At 35.5% G+C, this 24,967-nt stretch overlaps 1 long non-coding RNA gene across 1 annotated transcript in view; it reads left to right on the top strand.

Moving 5' to 3' along the window:
• The window catches only part of LOC108584418, a 232,344-nt gene that overhangs the window by 120,067 nt on the left and 87,310 nt on the right, over positions 1–24,967 (top strand). The window contains exon 2 of the long non-coding RNA XR_001899448.3: positions 16,187–16,243. This is a non-coding gene — a long non-coding RNA (uncharacterized LOC108584418). The remainder of the gene's footprint in view (positions 1–16,186; positions 16,244–24,967) is intronic.

The following is a 24,967-nucleotide window of genomic DNA, read 5'->3' as shown; positions in this document are numbered from 1 at the left end:
GGTGGACTGGTATAATCACAAAGGTCCTTAAAAGAGAGGGGCAAGACAGAGGGAAAAAAAAAGGTGTGACCAAGCAGCAGAGGTTGAAGAGATGCCATTATTGGGCAGTGGCCTAAGGAGCTAAGAAATGCTAGAGCTAAGGTAGCCTCTAGATTCTAGAAAAGACAGAGAAAGAGACCTTCTTCTGAAAGTCTCCAGAAGGAATCAGCCTTACTGACACCTTGACTTTAGCCCACAGTTACAAATTTTTACTTCTGATCTCCACAATTATAAGATAATAAATTGTGTTGTTTTAAGCCACTGAATTTGCAGTAACTTGTTACAGCAGCAATAAAAAACCAATTCCAATGTAAGGAGTGGAACAATTAGGTTCTCTCTCTGTCTTGCTCTATGAGGCCATTCCATATGACAATCTTGGGTTCTTTTGCAGTGAGCTATTCTCAGGTTAATAGGACTTTAAACTTGGCAGTTGGCTACTCCCCAGTGTTCCTAGACATTAAGAAACAGAAGTTCCTCTTACTCCTTATTCTATTTATTTATTTATTTATTTTGAGATAAGATCTCACTATATTGCTCAAGTCATCCTCCCACCTCAGCCTCCCAAAGCGCTGGGATTAGAGGCATGATCCACTATGCCCCTCCTGCCTTACTCTCAAATACTAGAACTGAAACAGGCACGGCAAGGTTCTGACACATTCTGCTAGTTACAGAGTAGTCACAGGTCTGAGGCAAATTCAGCTTTTGGTGGAGGCCATCCATCTTTAACCCACCCTCTGGGCATACATTATTTGCATTTCTTGTAAATGCAAAATACATTCATCCCCCTCCTAAAATTCCCAAAATTTCATTGCATGATGAAATCAATTTCAGTTTTTAGTTTCCAGATCTTGTCATTTAAATCAGCTCCAGGTGAAAATAACGCTCTTTTGGAGCAATTTTTTGTATTTGGATTCTTAAGTATTATCTCTGTTTTCCCAAAGTTGCAAACTAAAGGAGCAAGTCATCTGTCCTCCTCACACCTGACGTACAAAGAGAAGAGTGTGGGAACCTGCAGGAGATGGCTCTTAGTCCAAACAAAGGCGAACAAGGAAGGCATGAAGAAGTCACAGGTCTAGGGAATTCTAAAATAGTCAGTCTCACATCACTTGTTCCTTGATTCGAGCCCAGTCCTGCTCTGGGAGGGTGGTTCTACGTGGATTTTCATTCCACCCGCTAAGTTCTGTTTTTGGAGTCATATTTTTTTGTATATGAAATCATCCTACTTCCTTGCTTCCGTCCCTCCCTCTCCTCTCCCTTTCTCTCTTTTCTTTCTTTATCTTTCTTTCTGTCAAGCTGAGTAAATTTCGTAGCCTGCTTCCGCCCATGAAAAATTGATGCTACCATTGTCATTGTTTTAGGGCACCACAAACTGCACCCATAGAAGATGGTGAACCTAATTTATCCATAAATTAGTCAAAATAGGTAACATTACTTTAAAAATGTTTGGACTTTAAATTATAACCCACTTCATTAGACAAGTCGCCCAAGTCAGAGTGCCGCAGGATAGTACCCTGGAGAATCTTACAGGACTGCTTGTCTAGCCGAGAGGATTTATGGACCGCTGCATTACATGTTTCTGAGGGTTTAACTGAAACTTTCAGAGTGTCATTTTTGAAAACATGACCAGTGTCCCGAATTCATTCGTTGCCCTGAAGACATTTTTTATTTTAAGAGTATTTTCCTGGGAGAGATTGGAGATCAGAAAATACTTCATTTTTGAACACAACAAATCCTGCCTCAGAAATAATTTCTCTATTTTCTGCTTTGAGATGGAACATTTCCTTTTTCAGTTTTTGTGTCTACCTGTACATTATCAAGCAGAGCTACAAGAAACCAGATGGGCTTTATAAAGTTTTACCTGGCAATCTACTTATAGGTCCATAAATTCAGCAGAAGTGTATTTTACTTCCACTTTACCACACATCAGGGTATGACCAATTTTTGTCACTAAAAACACATTTTTGTAAATAGCCTTATAACAAATTGCTACCTGCCCTTTATGAACAGTCTTTTTAAGGCCTTTCAAACAGGCCTGCTGCCCATTCCCAAGCCAACAGTCTGTTTAAGACCTTTCAAATAGGCCTGCTGCCCATTCCCGAGCCAATCTCATATGTCTTCATTAAGGAAAAAGTTCACAGTAGCAATTCACTCTCACAAATTAATTTCTTTTCTGACTCTCATATTTCTGATAGTTAATTGTCTCAGGTGGATTTTGATGCTTTTTGTTTCTCATGTGGTTGCAGATAGAAGGTAAATAGGACCAGAGTCATGTGTAGGCTTGACTGAGCAAACAGACAAGGTGTGTTCCTTACATATATGCCTAGAAACACAGATTGGATGCCGGGAACATCTGAGGTTGAATGGTCTCTCTTTCTCTCTCTCTCTCTCTGTCTGTCTCTCTTTCTCTCTCTCCCTACTTCTCCATCCCTCCATGTGACCCCTTCATGTGGCTTCTCCATGTGGCTAGTTTAGGTTTCCTCACAGCATGCTACCCTAGCATATTCAAATCCTTTACACTGAAGCTGGCTTTTCCCAAAGCATGTCTGCTAAGAAAGAAGGATCAGAGGTTGCCACTAGCATTAACAAACTGTCTTAGCTGGTTAACGATATTTATTTATCAGTGAAACAGTCACAGAGCCAATCCACATTCAAGTGAAAGGAGAATAAGCCTCACATCTTGATGGGAAGAGTGGTAGAGAGGGTACCAGTTTTAACCTGGGACATGATATTTTGATTCTTTTTTCAAGGAAATTTCACGTGGACAAAGATTAAGTTCTGCTCTTGCATACGCCTTTCTTCTCTACCTCATTTATGAATGATTCAAGATTAGGACAAGTGTATTAGTCCTAGTCCATTCTGACACTGCTATGAGGAAATACCCAAGACTGGGTAATTTATAAAGGAAAGAGGTTGAATTGACTCACAGTTCCACATGGCTGGGGGAGCCTCAGGAAACTTAACAATCATGGTGGAAGGCAAAGGAGAAGCAGGCACCTTCTTCATAGGGCGGCAGGACAGAGTGAGTGCCAGCAGGGGAAATGCCAGAGGCTTATAAAACCATCAGATCTCATGAGACTCACTCACTCTCAAGAGAAGAGCATGGGGGAAACCATCCCCATGAGCCAAGTACCTCCATCTGGCCCTGCCCTTGACGTGTAGGGGATTATTAAAATTCAAGCTGAGATTTGGATGGGGACACAGAGCCAAACCATATCAACAGGTAGTGTAAGTAGGAATGTGGACCATAAGTGATATCATTGTAGGGGGTGACTTCTCTTAATTCAATAATCTATGGTAGTCATGTTGGGAAACTCTGTTAATACATGCCACTGGGTAATTTCACTGTTTCAATATTTTTTCAGCTCCACATTGCTCCCATTTTATGCAAAAGATTGCTTTCTTTATATTGCTCACTTTCTGCTTATTTGATCAAAGCCTCTCAGTCCCAGGGGAGTACAATTAAAGGGCCATATGAAAACCTGACTATTTGAGGCAAGCAAAATAATTGAGTCTGAATTTGAGAAAGATATATGCCATTATCCACATCATGCTGAGCACTTAAAACTTAGTATACTTATAGATGTCAAAAATTAAAAATATATAGAAAACTGGACACAAAAACGTTTGTATTTCTTGCTCAGTCCACGAACTTTCTATTCTAAGAACAAAACTATAGTTACCAATTTTGTTGACATGTTGTTAGATATACATAGATGTATAATCACAGATGTACATCAGCAATTAAAAAATATATACATATATGTGTATATGCACATATATGTATGTTTATGTGTGTGTGTATATAAAACTATGTTTTGCATGTATCCTTGTTTCACAAATAATAGCCTACAGTATGTACACTGTAGCACACCTTGCTTTTCTTTGGTGATAGCAGCATAACTTAGAAGTTTTTCCATATTAGTTCTAAAAGAGCTTCATAACTGATTCATTATCAATCATGCTAAAAGAAATTAGTTTTCTTTTTTTTTTTTTTTTTGAGACGGAGTCTCTCTCGGTCACCAGTCACCAGGCTGGAGTGCAGTGGTGCGATCTCGGCGCACTGCAACCTCTTCTTCCCAGGTTCAAGCAATTCTCCAGTCTCAGCCTCCTGACTAGCTGAGATTACAGGCATGAACCACCACACCCAGCTAATTTTTGTATTTTCAATAGAGATGGGGTTTCACCATTTTGGTCAGGCTGGTCTCTATCTCGTGACCTCGTGATCTGCCCGCCTCGGCCTCCTAAAGTGCTGGGATTACAGGCGTGAGCCACCGCACTGACCAGAAATTAGTTTTCTTTAAGTTTTTCTCAGTTTATTTACAGATATAGAGTATGTCATTGCTTATCATAGTGTACAATAGATTATTTAATCAATTTTCTATTGCTGAACATTCATTGCTGATATTTTCTATGAAAAATAATGTTGCAATAAATAAGGTCAAAATACATCATTATTTTAAAAATATGAATATAGTTTTAGGATATAAAGTTGTTCAACCGTAGGATATGTATACTTTTAATTTGGAACCTATAGCAAAACTACCCTTTGTACAGAAAATACCAGTATACATATTCAATCTACTGCAGTATCTCTTATGTTAATTATTGAATACATAGATAATGTCAAATATTTGATCTTTGTCAACCTGAGAGGTGAAAAATGGTAACTTGTTTATTTTAAATTCAAATTTATATTATAAAAGACTTTGAACATCTTTTACATAATACAAATATTTATATTTTATTTTCCATTATTTAATTTTTATGATACTTTGCTCATTTTTGACCATGTTGCTATTTTCTTATTGACTTACAGAATAAATATATATATATACACACACACACACAGAAGTATATATATAGAATTATGTATATACAGAAGTATATATAATTCTATGTATATACAGAAGTATATATATGCAGAATTATATAAATACACAGAATTATATATATATATACAGAAGTATACAAATATTGATTATTGCATAGTCCAATTGACATGCCTCAATTTTTAGATATTTTAAATTTCCATACATGTGTATATCTATTTCTGGAGTTTCCTTATTCTTGGGGTTGTTTTTTATTTTTGTTTTTCTTATCCAAGTAGCAGTACCACATCAGCAGTACCACATAACACTACATATTTGTTAGACCAGTTCTGCCTTTAAGAGATAAAGTTGGGCTAGAAGGAAACAATTCTGTTTCAGCAGAGTTGTAACCTTCACTTAAATAGATGTTATCATAAATGACAAAGTACTCCCTGGAGAAGCACTTTAGATCCTGTATTATTTTCCTAGGTCTGCCATAACAAACTACCATGAACTGGGTAGCTTAAAACAACATAAATGTATAGGGGCTGGAAGTCTAAAATTAAGGTGTAGGCAGGGCTGAGCTCCCACAGAAGTCTGTAGGAGAATTCTTCCTTGCCTATTTCTAGCATATGGTGACTTGCTGGCAACCACTGCCATTCCTTGGCTTGCAGCTGCATAACTCTGCCTATGCTTCTGTTGTCACATAGCATTCTCACTGTGTGCCTCTGCCTTCACATGGCCACATTGCCTTTTTTATGAAGACACATGTCATATTGGATTAAGTGCCTACCCTACTCCAGTATGAGTTCATCGTAACTAATTACATCTACAATGATCCTGAAGCACTGGGGATTAGCACTTCAATATACCCTTTGCAGGAATGGGGGAATGCTAATTGTTCCCCGAGTTTGATAACATTTTTGGCCTTCTGCGTGGTGTCTTGACTCCACTGAATTCCTTCAGTAACTTCTGGATATGTAAATCTTGTGTGATTACCCAAGCTGTTTCAATGACTAGCCTAACCATAAATCTGTGACTACTATTGACATTTATGAATAGCATGATTGTATAACAGATGACTTGTCCTACAGAAAATATTTTATATGCACACGTTTATAGAGCTATATCAACTTATTTTATACACTTGCCTAATTATCAAATTTTAGTACTTCATATCAGCGAACATTTGAAGGTAGTAGTAATTTTTATTTTCTTTTTTATTCAAAGTCTACTCTGTGGTCACCAACCATTATGTCCTAAAAACTGCCATGGGGTTTTCATTACAGAATAAAAGCCAAACTTCTTACATTCCCCTGCAGAAATTGTTGCAGATTGCACCTGCCTCTTACACCTCTGATCACATCTTCAACTATGCTGTACTTGCTAACTCTGTTCCACATTTTCTACATTGGTTTTGTATGTAATAGTCAGAAGATAATATTGTCGAAAAATAGAAAAACACAGTGAGCCATCACTTTCTAAGTAGAACTTCATGTATAATTTACTTCATCTATAGATAAATATAAATTCCTATTAATGATTACCAATGAATCAGATTCTTACAATTTGTAACTGATTAATTGTAAATAACACCATTACACCTTATTGCTGGTAATGTTTTTATTCAATACTGCAAGTCTCAATTTTATAGAAATGCAATGTTTTAATTATATTTAGATTATGTTATATAGATTTATCTTTAGTTCATTTGAACACTATTCTTGCTTAGACAATTATATCAAGTTTAAAGATGACTACCTTTAAAGAACAGAGATAATCTTTTGGGGTTTCCGCAGTGAATTGTTTGCGCTGTAAATTCCTATGTTGAAGTTCTAACCCCAAATTCCTCAGAACGTGACTATATTTGGAGATAAGGCCCTTAAAGAGGTTATTATTTTAAGATGAGCCCATATGGTTGGCCCTAATCAAATATGACTTATGTCCTTATAAGAAGAGATTGTGACACAGAAGCACACAGAGGGAAGACCAGGTGAAGACAACAGAGAAAATAGCTGGTACAAGCCAAGAAGAGAGGACCAAGCCTCAGAAGAGACCAACGCTCCTGACACGTTTGTCTCAGATTTCTAGCCTCCATCATTGTAAGATAATACATTTCTGTTGCTTAAGCCATCCCAAATGTGTGCTATATAATTATGACAGCCGTAACAAACTCATACAGTCTTCAAAAAGGAAACCAAGCAACGAGAATGTGGCATTGACATCTAAGTCTATTCAGGCAAGAAAGCCTCTGAATCCAGCAGATACAGGTTCTGACAACGAGATCATTTGGTATAAGAATATCTGAACAGGCGTAACACCATGTATCTGCATGAATCATCTTTCAGCACTCGGTGATTCTAGATTTAAAAGTCAACATTGTGAAGAAAATTTCTGGCGGCAAATTCTGTTGATCTTAGGGAGTAGATGCACTTAATATCAAGCACAGGCAATTAGATGATCAGAAAGCTATATATCTTTCCTGAATATCCACAATTGACACTATTTTATATTTTTTGCCAGTGTGTAACAACAAATAAAGCTTCTATATCTGAATATGATAAAATTTCAGAATCTTCCACGTGGTTGGCAGAAGACGGCAACTGTGGTGCATGGTAACCACACTACGGGAAGGAGGAACACTCTGGTGAACGGTGACCATGGCAAGAAACTGACCACTGTTAGGCTGTTAATGGCAGTAATCTAGCCTTGCAAGCCACGACCCTGACCTGATGTTGTTAAACTGTGATGACTTAGCATTTCATAACCTTGGACTATTCAAACTACTACTATCATTCAAATGATGGAGAAGGTGGCCAAAAACAAATTGAAATAATAGAGGATTGATAACCTTTGTTATAGGCTAAAATTTGAATATAAATTAACAATAGATGAAAGTTTAAAAGGGGTTTGTGCCTCTTAATAGAAAAAGAAATATTGAGTTAATTTTTGCCTATTTGAAATAGATTCATTTTGTTTTGTCTTAAATTCACTGAAGTAGAAAATTAGCATGGGGTTATAAAAATAAAGAAAAAACTCATTGTGAACCAAAATGAAAAGTAATTAATTGGCACACTTTCAGCTGCTTCTAAGAGAGAGAATGCATTGCAAAAAAAAAAAAAAAAAAAAAAAAAAAAAAAGAATTAACACTGGAAAGTAATCTAAACAGCAAAGTTCAAAAGTACTGATTTCATTGAATTGAATTTACTTCCTTCCTTTAAAGTATTTTTACAAGTTCTGAAATAAATATGTTCTAAGAGTATTTCTAAATTAAATACATGATCTTTAGATAATATTTGACTGCACTTGGATGACTGGCAGTGCTATTTGATAAGCCACAGATGTTATTCCCTTTGTTCTTGAACTGTCAGTAAAGGAACGCTTCACTGGTTACTGTTGTGGCTCATTTAGTGCCCAGATAATTGGTCAAACATTATTCTGGATGTTTCCATGAGCATACTTTTGGATGAGATTTGACTGGTAGACTTTGAATAAAGTAGATTGTACTTCATAATGTTGGTTGACCTTATCCAATTAGTTGAAGGCCTCAACAGAATACAAGTCTGACCTCCCCAAACAAGAGAGAATTCTCCAGCAGACTGTCTTCAGACTTCAACTGCAGCATTGGTTGTACCTGGTTTCCCAGCTCACTGTCTTTGGACTTGAACTGCATCTCCTGAGTCTCCAGCCAATCAGCCTCCCACATGAGATGTTGGATGTACCAGGTCTCTACAATCACATGAGCTAGTTCCTTAAAATCAATCAATCAATCTGCCTATCTGTCTATCCGCCCACCCATCCATCCACCCATCTAGCTACATCTTATCAATTCTGTTTCTCTGTACAATCGTGACGAGTAAGTCACTAAAAATGTTTTTCAATATTCTCCTCTCTCTTGGGCCTAAAGTTTCTGTGTAAGATATTAGATTTGAGGCTATTTAGAAATCCTAAGAAATTACCCAGTGTTTCTGTTTAGGAGTCAGTTTTTAATCTTATTTTGGTTCTATTGTATGTAAGAAGGAGTTTTTTTGTTTCATGATTTTCTCTTTGTCATTGTCTTTCAACATTTTAACTATTTTGTGGCTAGGTGCACAGGACCTCTTTGCATTTATACTATTTAGAGTTGTTGAGTTTCTTGATTGTGCATGGAAATATTTTCATGAAATTGGTGAGATTTTCAGTTTATTTCTTTTTTTTTTTTTTGAGATGGAGTCTTGCTCTGTTGCCCAGGCTGAAGTGAGTGGCGCCATCTTGGCTCACTGCAAGCTCCGCCTCCCGGGTTTCCGCCATTCTCCTGCCTCAAGCCTGCCGAGTAGCTGGGGCTGCCAGGCCCAGCTAATTTTTTGTATTTTTAGTAGAGACGGGGTTTCACCACATTAGCCAGGATAGCCTCGATCTCCTGACCTCGTGATCTACCTGCCTCAGCCTCCCAAAGTGCTGGGATTACAGGCGTAAGCCACCACGCCCGGCCGCAGTCATTATTTCTTTAAGCATTTTCTCTGACCCTTCCAATCTCTCTTCTTCTCTGGCATTCCCATTGGAGGCATGGTGATGTGCTCAATGGTGTCCCATATTTCTCTGAGATTCTATTGGTTTTTCCTCATCTCTTTTTATCCCTCTGGTTTTCAGATCATTTCATCTCTATCAATCTGTCTTTAAATTTGCTGTTTCTTTTGCCAGCTCACAACTACTGGTGAGAGACTGTAATTTTATTTTTTCGTTTCAATTATTGTACTCTTCACCTCAAAAATTTCTATTTGATTCGTCGTTATAATTTTAATCTCTTTAGTGACATTCTTGATTTAATGAAAATGTCATTATGGCTTCCTTTACTTCTTTAAGCTTGGTTTTCTTTGTTTTTTCTGAATATATTTATACTATCTATTTAAGCCATTGTCTGTTGGTACCCCAGCCTTTTCAAAAAGCCTCTTTTGCTTGCTTTTCTTCTTGTGTATCGGATTCCTGTTTCTTTACATATCTTATAATACATTGTTGAAAAGTGAATATTTTAGATAGTATACTATTGCAGTTCTACTGAGTTGTTGAACCTGAACTCACTTGCAGAGCCTGTTGTTGTTTGCTTTTATTTAGATACTTGGCTGCACTACTTTAGTGAAGCCCGTTTTCCCCAAAGTATGTAGCCTCTGATTTCATTTCTCAGAGCATGCAAACCATGGCTCGCTCATAGGGCATAAGTAGCATGCTTAAAAAAGTTGTTCTAAGGCGGCACACAGTCACCGTAGGATGACACGGTTCCCTTTGACTGACTTTTTCCCTGATGGTCTGTCAAAAATCGAGTAGATCTACCTCTGGTGACATCACACCCATCTGGTAGCCTCCACTATTTGCTCACTGAAAACAAAAACAGTATTGTTGTCAATATCCCGGACATAAACTCTTCCAAAACCTAAAACAGTGAAATTTGAGATCTTTGCAGGGAGAATCATTGACTTATCTTGAATCTTGTTTTGATCTCAGGAGATCACTCTTTTAGCTGTTTCCTTGCATGGTTTTCTCTTTTAATGTCTAACTTGTTTAGCTTGTTGCTATTAGGTAACTACGAGATTCCTTATAACTACTTTTCACAAAAACCACCATTGTTTTTGACTGTATCCTTAGGCTTCACATTCTCACAAAAGGTTAGTTCATTTAGAGTGAGCAACGATCCTGTTTTTCCTTCTGGGATAATACTCTATGCAATTTCTGTGAAGCTGGTGGCAGGAACAGTGGCTGACTTCTCTCAAAATGATGGTCCTTTTTTATGCATGGGTTATTGTCAGGGCAATAACCCAGGTCTTCTCAACGTCTTCCAGCATGCCATATGAATGAGCCATGGGAGGGTGATTGGGGCCCAAGATTCTTGTCTTGTTGAAGTAGACTTTCCACCCTACCAATGAGGGTGAGATGTCAACAGCCTTCCCATTCTAGGGAGAGAGCCTTAGCCTGGGAACCTGCAGGGAGAGGGAAACATTTGTTCTTGACAACACATTCCAGAATAGAGCCTTCAGTGCCTGGGCTGGGACATCAGACAGGGAATAGCAGATTGCAGAACAAGTGCACAAGATTTTGTTCTTCTTGCCAAGATTTAGAAGATTTTCTTTAATGTTTCTTCATTTGCTATATGTTATATGGGTTGAGATTTGAATTTTTTAAAATATAGTTTTCAAAGCTTATGGTTTCTTTTCCAAGGGAGAGATACAAAATACAGACACAATTAAAAAGTTCTGAAATATCCAAGCTCAGATTAAAGAGTTTCAAAACAAACAATTTGTCTGTGACTCATAAACCACCAATATATTCAAGGTATTTCATTCTCAGATAAACAAAGGTACAAATGTAGATATAATGAAATATTCTATATCACCCTGGTTATGAAATATTTTACATCCCACTGGTTACATATCCCAAATGAGATGCAGATGATGAAAAATTATTCTATGCATTCTTAATAAATAATATACGCAAGTTTGCACAAGGAATATCCAGCATGGTTTCAGGACTTTAAACAGTATATTATAAATCAGTATTATTAAATTTTAATGCTGTCTTGGCCAGTTGCTTAGTGCTGTAGTTCCATACATGTCTGGACATAACCAAAGAGCTATTTCACATCAGCTGCAAGTTAATCCGAATTTTATGTAGTATGTTATATAAAGAGAACTGGAAGAGACAGCCCACTCATACTAGAAAGAGAACAGTATGTATGTAAGCATATTTGTTTTTAATTTTCTTTTCCCGTTTTAAATTAGAGGTGATTCATTACTCTTTCTAAATGAGTTGGCAAAAAGTAAATAGATTGAATAGAAACCAGAAGATTTTCAATATTGGGTAAAGGATTATATTGGTAGCTTAACAAAGTAAATGTATGGCTGTCATTTCTTTACATTAAAAATAATGACTTTCTGTCCTTGGGATAGTTTGCTGAGAATGATGGTTTCCAGCTGCATCCATGTCCCTACAAAGGACACGAACTCTTCCTTTTTTATGGCTGCACAGTATTCCATGGTGTATATGTGCCACATTTTCTTAATCCAGTCTGCCACTAATGGACATTTGGGTTGATTCCAAGTCTTTGCTATTGTGAATAGTGCTGCAATAAACATACGTGTGCATGTGTCTTTATAGCAGCATGATTTGTAATCCTTTGGGTATAGTGGGAATGAACAATGAGATCACTTGGACACAGGAAGGGGAACATCACACACCGGGGCCTATTGTGGGTATGGTGAAGGGGGAGGGATAGCATTAGGAGATGTACCTAATGTAAATGACAAGTTAATGGGTGCAGCACACCAACATGGCACATGTATACATATGTAACAAACCTGCACATTGTGCACATGTACCCTAGAACTTAAAGAATAATAATAATAAATAATAATAATGACGAGATAATCTTAGAAGTGCATTAGAGGTACAGTTTTTCATAAAGTTTTAAGTGATCATAAACATTCTACAGCACTTAACATGCAAAATTAGTTTATTAATTTGGAATAATTTCTAAGCATTTTTTGTATGTATAAGATAATACATATATTTAGTTTATACATTTCTACAATCTTACATATTTGTGCTGGATGGTTTTTAAAGGTTAACACATACAGGTATAACTTGTTTTATTGAACTTCACTTTGTTGTTCTTTGTATATAACGCATTTTTTACAGATTGAAGTTTTTTACAAATTGATAGACTTATCAGCACCATTTTTACAACAGCATGTGCTCTCTTTTCGTCTTTGTCACCTTTTGATAATTTCCACAATATTTTTAACTTTATGTTATGATTATATATGTTATGGTGATTCTATATGTTATGTTGATGTGCGATTAGCAATCCTTGATGTTACTAATTGTTTGGGGTGACACAAACTGTGCCTATGTTAGTAGTCAAACTTAATCAGCAAATGTTTTATGTGTTCTGACTGCGCCCCTGACCAGTGTTTCCCTTGTCTTTCCCTTGTCTGCCTTCCTCTCCTCAGGCCTCCCTATTCTCTGAGACACAACAGTATTAGGATTAGGCCAAATAATAACCATACAATGGCCGCTAAGTGTTCAAGTGAAGGGATAAGTTGCATGTCTTTAACTGTAAATAGAAAGGTAGGAATAATTAAGTATCGTGAAAAGGGTATGTCAACAGCTGAAATCAGCTGAGGTCGGTTCAGAGGTTTGAGGAAAGAAAGCAAAACATAAAAGTGCAAGGTAAAGCACCAAATGCTGATGTGGAAGCTGTAGCAAGTTATCCAGAAAATCAGGCTAGGATCATTGATGAATGTGGCTATAATAAACAACTGATTTTTAATACAGACAAAACAGTCTTTTATTGGAAAAACTTGACATCCAGGGTTTTTATAGCTAAAGAAAGGTTACTTCCTGGCTTCAGATCTTCAAAGGACTGATTGACCCTCTGGATAGAAGCTCATGCAGCTGGTGGATTTAATTTGTCGCAATGCTCATGTACCATTTCAAAAATCTTAATGCTATTAAGAATTACGCTAGCTACTTTGCTTGTGCTCTACAGATGAAATAACAAAGCCTGGATAAAAACATACCTGTTCACAGCATGGTTTACTGAATATCTGAGGCCCAGTGTTGAGGCCTTCTACTTAGAAAAAATATTACTGCTCATTGACAATGCACCTGGTCACCTGATAGCGCTAATAAAGATGTCTAGGGAGATTAATGTTGTGTTCATGCCTATTAACACAGCATCCATTCTGAAGCTCATGGATCAAGGAGAATTTTGATGTTCAAGTCTTATGATTTCATACCTACATTTTCTAAGTCTCTGCTTGCCAAAGATAGTGATTCTTCCGATGGATCTGGGCAAAGTCAGAAAGGATTAACCATTCTAGATCTAATTGAGAACATTTATGAGTCATGGGAGGTCAAAATATCAGCATTAACAGGAGTTTGGAAGAAATTGATTCAGCCCTCATAGGTACCTTTGAGGAGCTCAAGACTTCAGTGGCAGAGACAACTGCAAATGTGGTGGAAATAGCAAAAGGACTAGAGTTACAAGTGGAGCTTGAAAATGTGACTGAATTGCTGCTATCTCATGGTAAAACTTGAATGGATGAGAATTTGCTTCTTGGAATAAACAAAGAAAGTAGTTTCTTGAGATGAAATCTAGTCTTGGTGAAGATGCTATGAACATTGTTGAAACAACACAGGATTTAGGATATTGCATAAACCTAGTTTATAAAGCAATGGTAGGGTTTGAGAGGATTGACTCTAATTTTGAAAGATGCCCTACTGTGGATAAAGTGCTATCCATAGCATTGCATGCTACAGAAAAATCTTTCATGAAATGAAGAGTCAATTGATACAGCAAATTTTGTTATTATCTTATTTTACAGAAATTGCCACAGCCACCTCAACTTTCAGCAACCACCATCCCGATCAATCAGCAGCCAATAACATGGAGTCATGACCACTCACCAGCAAAAAGTCTATGATTCACCAAAATATCAGATGATCATCAGCATTTTTTAGCAATAATATATTTGTAATTAATTTATGTACTTTTTTTAGACATAATACTATTGAATACTTAGTACACTATAGTACAGTGTACACATAACTTTTATATGTGTGGGGAAGCCAAAAAAATTCATAGGACTTGCCTTATTGTGATATTCACTTTATTGCAGTGGTCTGAAAACAAACCCACAATATCTCTGAGGTATGTTTCTCCTGGAGTAAAAATTTTTATATTAGTAAATAATGATGATAATTGAGGGATTTGTTTATATTTTTAAATGGCACACACACAATTATCCTATCAAGATGTACATTGATGCTCTAAACGTAAAAAATTGCTGTTGCTTAATTTGAAGTGGATAATGTATTATTTCCTTAAGAATCTTTAATTTGTTTATTAAGTGGTAGAATGTAATTTGTAAGGTATTAATTTAATTGTCTAACATTATCAGTGTTGACCAAAGTACACCATAATTTCTATATGTACTAAAACAGGTACTCAACAGTTTTTATATTAAAAAAAATTTACATGGATAATTACTTGAAGGACTGCTCATTTAAATGCAAATCAATTCTCTTGAGATAAAGGAGATTCAACAATTAAATACTACTCTCCGAAAAGAACTTTATTCTGAAATAATTTATTCATTAGACATTAAGGTTATTATGTGGCTCCAGTAGCCTGAGTTAATAAAAAGGATTAAAAGCCATTAACTCTCTATATATTTATCCAGTATATTATTTCCATTTACTTCGAATCTAAAGAAAAGAATTAATGTCTGCTTTTTCTAATAGAATTAACTTTTTTCAATAAGTATTAAATAATAATTCCACATAATTTATTTTAAAATTAATTTTTATACTCCCTTGAATCCTTGAGAGTTTTCTCTAATTACTGTGCTTAATACCTGGGTGATGGGTTGTTCTGTGTAGCAAACCACCATGGCAAACCACGTCTACCTACGTAACAAACCTGCACATCCTGTACATGTGCCCTGGAACTTCAAATATGAATTGATATATGTTAAAAAATAAACGTTGTGCTGTCTCCCTCTCCTGCCTGTCTTGGGCCAAATTGGGAAGTGGGCTCAGATTGTCTGCTCTGTCCGCCCCGTCCTCTTGCGTTATTCTCCACAGTGCCCTCCTCCAGGCACCATGCTGTTGTGCTTGTTCTTAGGTTGTTTGTATGAAGTATGTATTATTTTCTATCCTAAGACTCCACCACTGCGTTTTCAATGCATGACGTAAGAAAGGGAATCCTCTGAGGACATGGACTTGATTGAAATAAAGTACATACTAATAATGACATTTGTGGGGTTAAGTCTAGTTCTATGACCCAGGCATGGAAGAAATTGAAGCTTGAAAATAAGAGACACAACATAAAAATTAAAGATAAATTAGAACATTAAATATAAGTGAAAAAAACTTAGAAGATTAAATGTAAGTGAAAAAAAATCTTAAGAACCTCCAAATATCTTTTAAATTAAAATATATCAGTGTTCATTTATTACTGATACGGTCAGTCTTCATAATCTTTAGAATGAGATTCAGTTAAATCAAAATTGACAAAGTAAAAGAAATCCTAAATTTTATATTTTATTTGTTTTCTCATTACTACTTTGTAAATTTAGGAAAATATATATCAATAAACATTAGCTATAATATGCAAATACCTATGCCTAAACCAGAATCGAAGGATTTGCAATTATATATAAAAATCAGAAACCACTGTCTAGCTATTTGTTTTCACGCACCTCGGGGCAAGGAAAAAAGAAGGGTTCTATGGACAAAATTACCTATTGATTTCTCAACAATGTGTATCCTTTTTTATTATAATAAGTTTTATCTTTCCCTTCTAGGTGTTAGTGTATTGGAAAATCATTTAAAGAATGTATCAGCTAATTGAAGGCTTAAATGTGAGTTTGACTTTTTATGATTAATATAGAAATATATTTCTAAGTGTCTTTCCTTAAAAATGTTAGATACTATTTTAATTTGCATAGTATACGTAAGATTTTTATCATTACTTACTTGCATTGGATCTGCAAGGGAAGCCCTGCAGTCAAGTTTTATATCCATTTGATGCCAAGATTGGCTGGTTGGCTCATTAGATGTTATTGCTGATTTTCTGCTCTTGCCTAGAGTGTCTCTATATTGTGTCATGTGTGAATACAGGGTTTCTTACTTGCATGTCCAGTTCACTGTGCTGGAGTCAGTTCCTTTCAATCGAACCAGAACAAAAACCAAAGACTTGGGGACAATGTAAGCGTGTGTGTGTGTGTGTGTGTAGACTAGTATAGGTTGAAAGAATGTCAGATAAGGATCAATTTTGCATAGCACAATGTGAATAGAATAATTGTCTGGAAGTTAAAATTACACAGTGTTCAGACAGTAAATTGCAGAAACTTATAATACATAAAAGGAAGGCCCTAAAAAATAAGAGGATGTAGTGCTCGTGAAGTAAAAACTGAGGAGTCAAACCAAACATCAAGCTCTTCCAGAAAGTGAGTTAATTAAATGAAGAGAATATGAATGGTTGAGCTTAACATGCAGTGGTCACAGTTCTTCTCTCCGCTCCTCTAAAACTGGGACTTTCATTCACAGAGTAAGTGGAATATGATATAACTTCTGGTCTTACAGGATTTGAATATTGTAGGTGATTTACAAATGATTCAGGCCATTTAGAGAACTATTGTTTTGCTCTCCTGATTCTTTGTCTCTGGTGTTCTTATCCTTGAGATCATGTATTAGCTAAACCAGTTCATATTGAAAACACAGGTACTGAGGGTAACTCAAATCATGTATGTAACTGATGCCCTATGTGAATTTTTCTGAATCCTCCTCATATGCCTGTTGGCAGATGTCACTTATACCATCTGCTTTTGTCTTTAGGTACGTAAGATTCCTGCCAGGCTTTGACTTCTACCCTTGGCCTTCCTGTACAGGGTTGTAAGGAATCATTATGATGTAGGTTTGAAATTATGTTTAACAGTATTACAGTCAATGTAGACTAAATTTTGATGCAGTAACAACCTCAGAACTTTTACAATCACTGCTGGAGTGAGAGAGAGAGAAAGAGAGAGTGAACAGAGAATGTCACATGAGCTTTACTCTATCTCAACTGTAAAAAGCAAACATGACTTCTACTCACATTTCTTTACCCAGAACTAGTCCTATACCCGTGCCTAACTGGAAATGAGCAGAAACTATTGTGTCTGCAACGCTCAAGGAGAGCAAATTGGTTATTGGTCAGTGTCAATATTGTCCACAAATGTGAATGACATTTTATAAGGTGTTGAATCGGCCTGTCACCCACAAAAGTGCTTGCGTACAATTGGCAAACCATATATGCTGTATTTTTAAAACAATATTTCTCTTCCATGTGTTACATGTAAAAATTGTTTTGGATTATTTAACTTGACATATTACTAAGCTTTTTTTCCTACTCAAACAAAAAGTAATCTTACAACCAAAAAAATGCGTTTGTTGTTGTTGATTTAATTTTCAAACAGACTCGCAGGACTCAAAACAGAAACACTCCTTCAAACCTCAAATACCAACTAAGTCATAGTCAATATCCTTTGTATGGTAAGGCACTAGACCCAGAACAACAGAAGAGAAACAATGGAAGATGAAGTTGAAAGTTAATGGAAGAAAACATAATTATAGAGAGTTACAAGTATTACATACTTACTTTTAAACTGGTAATTGATATCTAAAAGAAGTAAGGATTTGATGTGGAAAGAACAGTAAATGGGAGATAGGAGCACTAATTTTAAGATGCCTTTTTGACATTAACCAGTAAAACAATTTTGGGAAAAAACAATGATCTATGTTTCCTCAACCTAATTAATTTATATTATCTCATATATATTTTTTAAAAGGAGCTATACTTCAAAATGCAACTGATTAGAATATTTTGCTATCTTTTCTATGAAGTTTAAGGTTTAATAAGCTTTCACTTTATTTTAACTTTCTCATACAATGGAATAATTTATATTGTCATTTTATTGTGCAATACTATTGTAAAGCTTTAAAACATAAAATTTACATTTTATATAAAGATACAATTCATAAAATAATTTAGAACACATTATTCTATTACAACAAATTATCCTACTATCTTTTAGGGTGGTTCTTTGCTTCTAATATCCCATATGATAATTTACTAATTTTTTTTTTTTTTATACTTTAAGTTCTAGGGTACATGTGCACAACAATGTGCAGGTTTGTTACATATGTATACATGTGCCATGGTGGTGTGCTGCACACATTAACTCATCATTTACATTAGGTATATCTCCTAATGCTATCCCTCCCCCCTCCCCCCACCTTACAATAGGCCCCGGTGTGTGATGTTCCCCTTCCTGTGTCCAAGTGATCTCATTGTTCAATTCCCACCTATGAGTGAGAACATGCGGTGTTTGGTTTTCTGTTGTTGCAATAGTTTGCTGAGAATGATGGTTTCCAGCTGCATCCATGTCCCTACAAAGAACACGAACCCATCCTTTTTTATGGCTGCATAGTATTCCATGGTGTATATGTGCCATATTTCTTAATCCAATCTGTCACTGATGGACATTTGGGTTGATTCCAAGTCTTTGCTATTGTGAATTTACTAATCTTAAGCTGTCAGATCCTACTTTTCTCACTTCCTTAACCATATTTTCTGCCTTCATCACACCCTTGCATTCTCGAGCTTTCTTGACCTACGGCAAAATAAATTTAATATTAATTCACATAAAGATGTATATTTATAGATCTGTGGATGATGAATATCTCATATCCATTTTTTGTTTTATTTATTTATGGATGTATTTATTCATATGGCCCAGTTGGGCTTTTTGAAATGGTAGCCTCATGGAATGTTTCATAATGATATCTTTATTCTGTGACTGGATTAAAATGTATGTTGTTTCTTTGAACTCAATTTGAATTACTCCATCTTTGATGTCTATAGTGAGGAATTAACAGTGGAGTTTATGTGCTTCACGGGACCATTAAGTGCAAACTTGTAAAATCTTTCATTATTTCAATAATTACACATGATAATAATGGAGAGACATGAGTGGCATCTACACTTTGAAAACAGCATTGTGCTCTTTCTAAATGTATTGGGGAGGATTTCTCTCATTATTCTAGTCTTAATTGTGTAAATGCATTTGAGCAAAGTTTCCATTTATCTTGCTAGTTGTTTTAGATGGCTGCTGGATCGCCATTCATGCAGGAAGTACTAAGAGATGGAGAACCGGTATTGACTTTAATAAACCTAAATTGTCTAAAAGTGGTAGAATAAGAGAAATGTTATGAATGGTGATGACATTGAGCCCAGGTTGAATCCAGGAATCCAATACCCAGTTTTATGTATAAAGGGTGAGGATAAAAAGGATCAGTACCTTTGAAAGATGTAAGATGAGAGAAAGGCATATTGTCAATAATGAATCAGTGTAAATCGGAACTTGGGAACTGATACTCTTAATTGTCTTCTGGAGGCCCACTTAAGTGTGGTTTTTGGAAATTATAAAAGATTAAAGATGGTTGATTAAATGAAATTTAAAATTCTAAATTTAAAAATCATAGGAAAATCTTAATTATAGGTATTATTTCATTTAACAGCCTTTGTTATAGAAAGTTAAAAGGATTGTTCAAAACTTAAGTGATCACTGGTCTGTCTTGAATTAAACCACCATGGAAAAGTAAACACTTTAAGAGGAAAAAGTGCTGTATTCTTATTTAAATATATACAATGAGTTCAATAATACGATGAGTTTTTAATTGTATTCTCAACAATTTGCTAATGTTGATTTCACAGTATAAATAATATAAAAACAAACCCTCATTTTTTTTATAAAAGTTCAGGAAATATTAGTTAAAGTTTCCAATTTAGTTAATGAAAATGTCTACCTTTATATACTACACGCAGTGCATTAATAATTTAATAACCTTAAACAATAAATTTTATGTAGTAAAATGGTGAGTTAAAATGTATATATTTATCTGAGCTATTAGCAATATGCTTGTGGCCAGGCGCAGTGGCTCACGCCTGTAATACCAGCACTGCAGCCCAGGCGGGTGGGTCACGAGGTCAGGAGATCGAGACTATCCTGGCTAACATGGTGAAACCCCTTCTCTACTGAAAATACGAAAACAAAAAATTAACCGGGCGAGGTGACGGCGCCTGTAGTCTCAGCTACTTCGGGAGACTGAGGCAGGAGAATGGCGGGAACCCGGGGGGCGGAGCTTGCAGTGAGCCAAGATGGCGCCGCTCACTCCAGCCTGGGCCACAGAGCCAGACTCTGTCTCAAAAAAAAAAAAAAAACACAAACAAACAAACAAACAAAACCAATATACTTGCAATAGATCACTTTGGGATAAAAAAAATGTAACAGTTTAAACATATTACAATATTAATGTGTAGAATGTTGAAATATTTATTTACATATTGGTGTATAGAAAAATGAATTGTAGAATTAAGACTTTTGACATTGTTTAGAGATGTTCTGCCTCTGAACATTTTTTCTTCAGAGTCACGTATTTCATGGTGTACTTAAATATACAGATCTACATGAATCTACAGATCCACCTATTTCATGGTCAATTTAATATATATTATATTTGCTACCTTATATATAAATGTTTCTATATCCTACACACACACACACACACACACGTACACACATATATACGCATACACAATATTGTTTTCGTAAAGAGCAAATCTGTACTGTTTTTGACACAGCACAATGGTAATATGCCATACAGTTATAGAAAGCTATGTTGTTACATAACTTTGAAAACAAATATTTTCAGGTTTTGCCTGCTTTCTGTCACCAATTGTTTATAATATAATAGACATCTAAATATCTACAAAATCTGGCCCCTAATATTTCTGGGAAATTCTAAGGTGTTTCTGCCTTGGTCATAACAGTGTCTATTTCTTCCAGAAATTCTAGTGTTCCACTAGATCTCTGCTGGCTTCTGACATTTAGGGGATCCCTGTTTTTCCTCTGAGTACAGCAGTTGCCCAACTAAGGTGCCACTATTCTGTCTTTTCTTTTCCAGGTACTCACGTCTGTGGGAAAGTGTGTGTGCCAGGGGGTGTGTGTGTGTGTGTGCGTGTGTGTGTGGTGGGAGGACTGTCTGGTAATAGCCTTCTCTTTATTTTGGAATTGATTATAGGAGCCTCAATGTTCTACATATGTGTTCAATATTTACATGATTTCTCTTGAGCTTTTCATTTTTATGTTTTTTCCTCAAAAACAAACTGATCACTACAATTAAGAAATATACTAATAGTATTTTATGGACAAACATTTGAATCATAATAAAATAAAGAAACAATGATTCCCACAGAAATTATATATATATATATATCACAATTTACAGATTATTTAATTGTCTCATGAATCAAGGCAAGAGACTCAACAATGAAGGAAACTCCTTCCTTGGTGTTCTCTTTTATTAAATCATTAGATGCCCCAAGTTGAAAGGTCTGAACTTTGGCACCAGTTATAAGCCATATGATTTATATCCATTATCTAATTTTCCATTCACTACTTCATCAGATGAAAAAAACTAATATTTTTCTAAGGACTATAATTTGTTCAAAATCACTTATCTAATAAAGGTTAAAGCCAAAATTTAAACATATCTCTGCCAGATTTCAAAGTCTCTGCTCTCCCCATAATGATATGCTGCTTCCCTTCAGAAAATATATCTAATGACCAGGCTTCTGTAATATCAGGATTCAATTAAATTATGAAAAGAGTTATCTGAATTTCAGAGAAAAAGATGTAATATTTTTCGTGATATAAAATAAATTAATTTGACTATTCTATGGACAATAATACTAACTGTACCGCAAGAAAAAATATTAAAATATTTTTAATACAATGTTTAATAACTATTATTTTTAGTAGCAAGTATATTTAAAAATGACTTGAATGTCGTCCACCTTTCTGATACATTTATCGTATATAATCACACAATGTGAAAAATATTACTTGGTTCAGGGAAAACAGAATACAAATGTTTAAAACATTTTTACCTTCTTTTAAGCCCTAATCCATTTGGAAAAAGTATCTTCAATGTAATTGTGTCATTAAATCACAAAAATGGAAATTACGTAAACAGCAGGATGTTATCTTTTATTGAGGGCAAACAGCAGGGTTGCTGCTAATGAGAACATCATCAATTTATCAGCAAAAGGTCAGCCTAAAGAGCTCTTTACCTAACTTCTCCCTAAGTAGTTATTTTCCCCTTTTGATGGCATATTGCACTGACAAGCTAGACTCGTATGTGGCTATATTATTACGAATCAATCTCTATTATAACAAGAAATACGTAATTGCAAGATACACATTGAGGTTGGTACAATACTCCGAAGTTAATTTCTTTCTCTATACAGGATATGAAGATAATTGTGGTAATCTTACTTTCTTGGTTATTTATTTTTTAACAGTTTGAAATTATATTTTTGTATGTTGTCATGCAAACATTTGGAAGGTGTAAAAGTATATTAAGTAATGCATAAGTTTATGCGTGGATTAAGATAGGCCTTAGTCGACATTTTTCTGATTTTTATTCTTATTCTCTTACTTATTTGCTCTTCTAACAGAAAGATAAAGCGGTAATCAAACTAACAATATCATTTGTTGTGAATTTGCCATCTGCCATGCACTAATCTGTTTTAAAAACACCTTTCATTTTTAATTCATAATGACCTTGTAATACTTACAATGATAAATTTTTGTTTGCTTTTCTGTAGATATTTGAAGGCTGCCACAAGAGTTTGTGAATATTTGATTAGAGTTACTTTACTAATGATATTCAATAATTTAGATTCAGGCCTTTGGAATATAAGGCTGTGCTTATAACAGCAAAATATAGCAAAGAATTACTCTAATTAATAACAGGAATAATGCTACAAATAAAAAGTAGTCATTAATTATTCAAAAGCAAGGCCTAGTGCAGGCAGATTCCATCGGGCACCTCATTTTCTAAACCTGGTCTCTTTATGACTTTTGTTTTGAAACGAAGGAGACTAAATAAACTGGCCAATGGGTAAAAACGTAGAGAGAACAAATTAATTCAAACCTCGCTTTTCTAGTGTTGTGATGGTTAATTTTATGCTTCAACTTAGGTAGGTCATAGTACCCAGATATTTGGTCAAATGCAAGTCTAGATGTTGCTGTGTAGTTATTTCTAAAGGGTAACATTTCAATCAGTAGATTTCGAATACAGCAGATTACCTTCCATAACGTGGGGATATGCGTCACCTAATAATTACTTGAAGACTTTAAGAGAAAAAAGACTGATGTCTTCTGAAGGACAAGGTATTTGGCCAACAGATTACTTTTGGACTGGAGCTGGAGCTGGAGCTGCAATATGACTTCTTCCTTGGGTCTCCCAACTTCTGGCCTACCTTGCAGATTTTTGACTTGCCAGACCCCAAAATTACATAAGCTAATTCCTTAAAATAAATCTCTCTCTCTCTGCCTATCCAATCTATCTATACCTAATATTCTATTCATTATGTTTCTCTGTATAACCCTGATTAACACAGTTGGTGAATATGCTATTATTGTAACTGAATTTTTAAAAATGTTTTCTTTACCAAATGTGTATCTATGTATACTCAACCTTTATAATTTTGGTTGCTTTTCACCCAATTTTTTGATAGCATTTTGGCCTTTCTTTTTAATCACCATAAAATGTTTTTCACTTCCTCTTTCAAAAACTAAATCAGCAGTCCTCAAACAATTTAGATAGGGATGAGTCTACAGTCGATATCATCTTCTGGCATGCCCCTATGCATGTTGTTTTTTGGATATCATCTTTATTTCTCTCTTTTTGATAGTTATTTTATGAGATAAAAAGATAGAGAAGCATTTCTCAGTGATGATACAGACGAACGGAGGGAGTATACAGGTAAGCATCCACAATTGTAACACAGCGTGAAATACGTCAGGGCAATAGATGTTGCACATTTGGGATGTAAGCCTACTATTAGAAGGGCCAGAGGAGACTTGCAGATGGAAATGATTCTTAGGCAGATATCTGTAGGGTGAGCAGTAATATTAAAAATAACATATATTACCCTTTGTATGCTTCTGTAACTATCCTGTGTATTTTGCAAGTATTAACTCATTTAATTATCACAAAAAATCATGCTAATCGTTATGATTTCCTTTAAAAAATAAAATAGTTAAAAATGATGAGATATCAAAAAAAGTAAAAGAGATGAAGGTAAGAAGAAAAAGTTATCTTGGCAGAGGGATCAACGTGGGTAAAATCATGGCAAGAGATAGCATTGGCAGAGTGCAGCAACTGAAGCACATTTAATGTGACCTGGTTGTTGTTTGTTGTTTGTGTGTATGCTATGAGTGTTTCAAAGACCTGGGAGGCCGGCCACAGTGGCTCATGCCTGTAATCCTACACTTTGGGTGGCCGAGGAGGGCGGATAACCTGAGGTCAGGAGTTCAAGACCAACCTGGACAACATAGGGAAACCCCATCTCTACTAAAAAAATACAAAAATTAGGCGTGGTGGCGGGCATCTGTATTCCCAGCTACTTGGGGAGGCTGAGACAGGAGAATCGCTTGAACGCAGGGGGCAGAGGTTGCAGTGGGCCAAGATTG

Source organism: Papio anubis, chromosome 2 (genome assembly GCF_008728515.1).
Source record: "Papio anubis isolate 15944 chromosome 2, Panubis1.0, whole genome shotgun sequence".
Taxonomy (NCBI): domain Eukaryota; kingdom Metazoa; phylum Chordata; class Mammalia; order Primates; family Cercopithecidae; genus Papio; species Papio anubis.
Note: the sequence above shows the minus strand (reverse complement) of the source record. Positions and strands in the feature narration are given on the sequence as shown.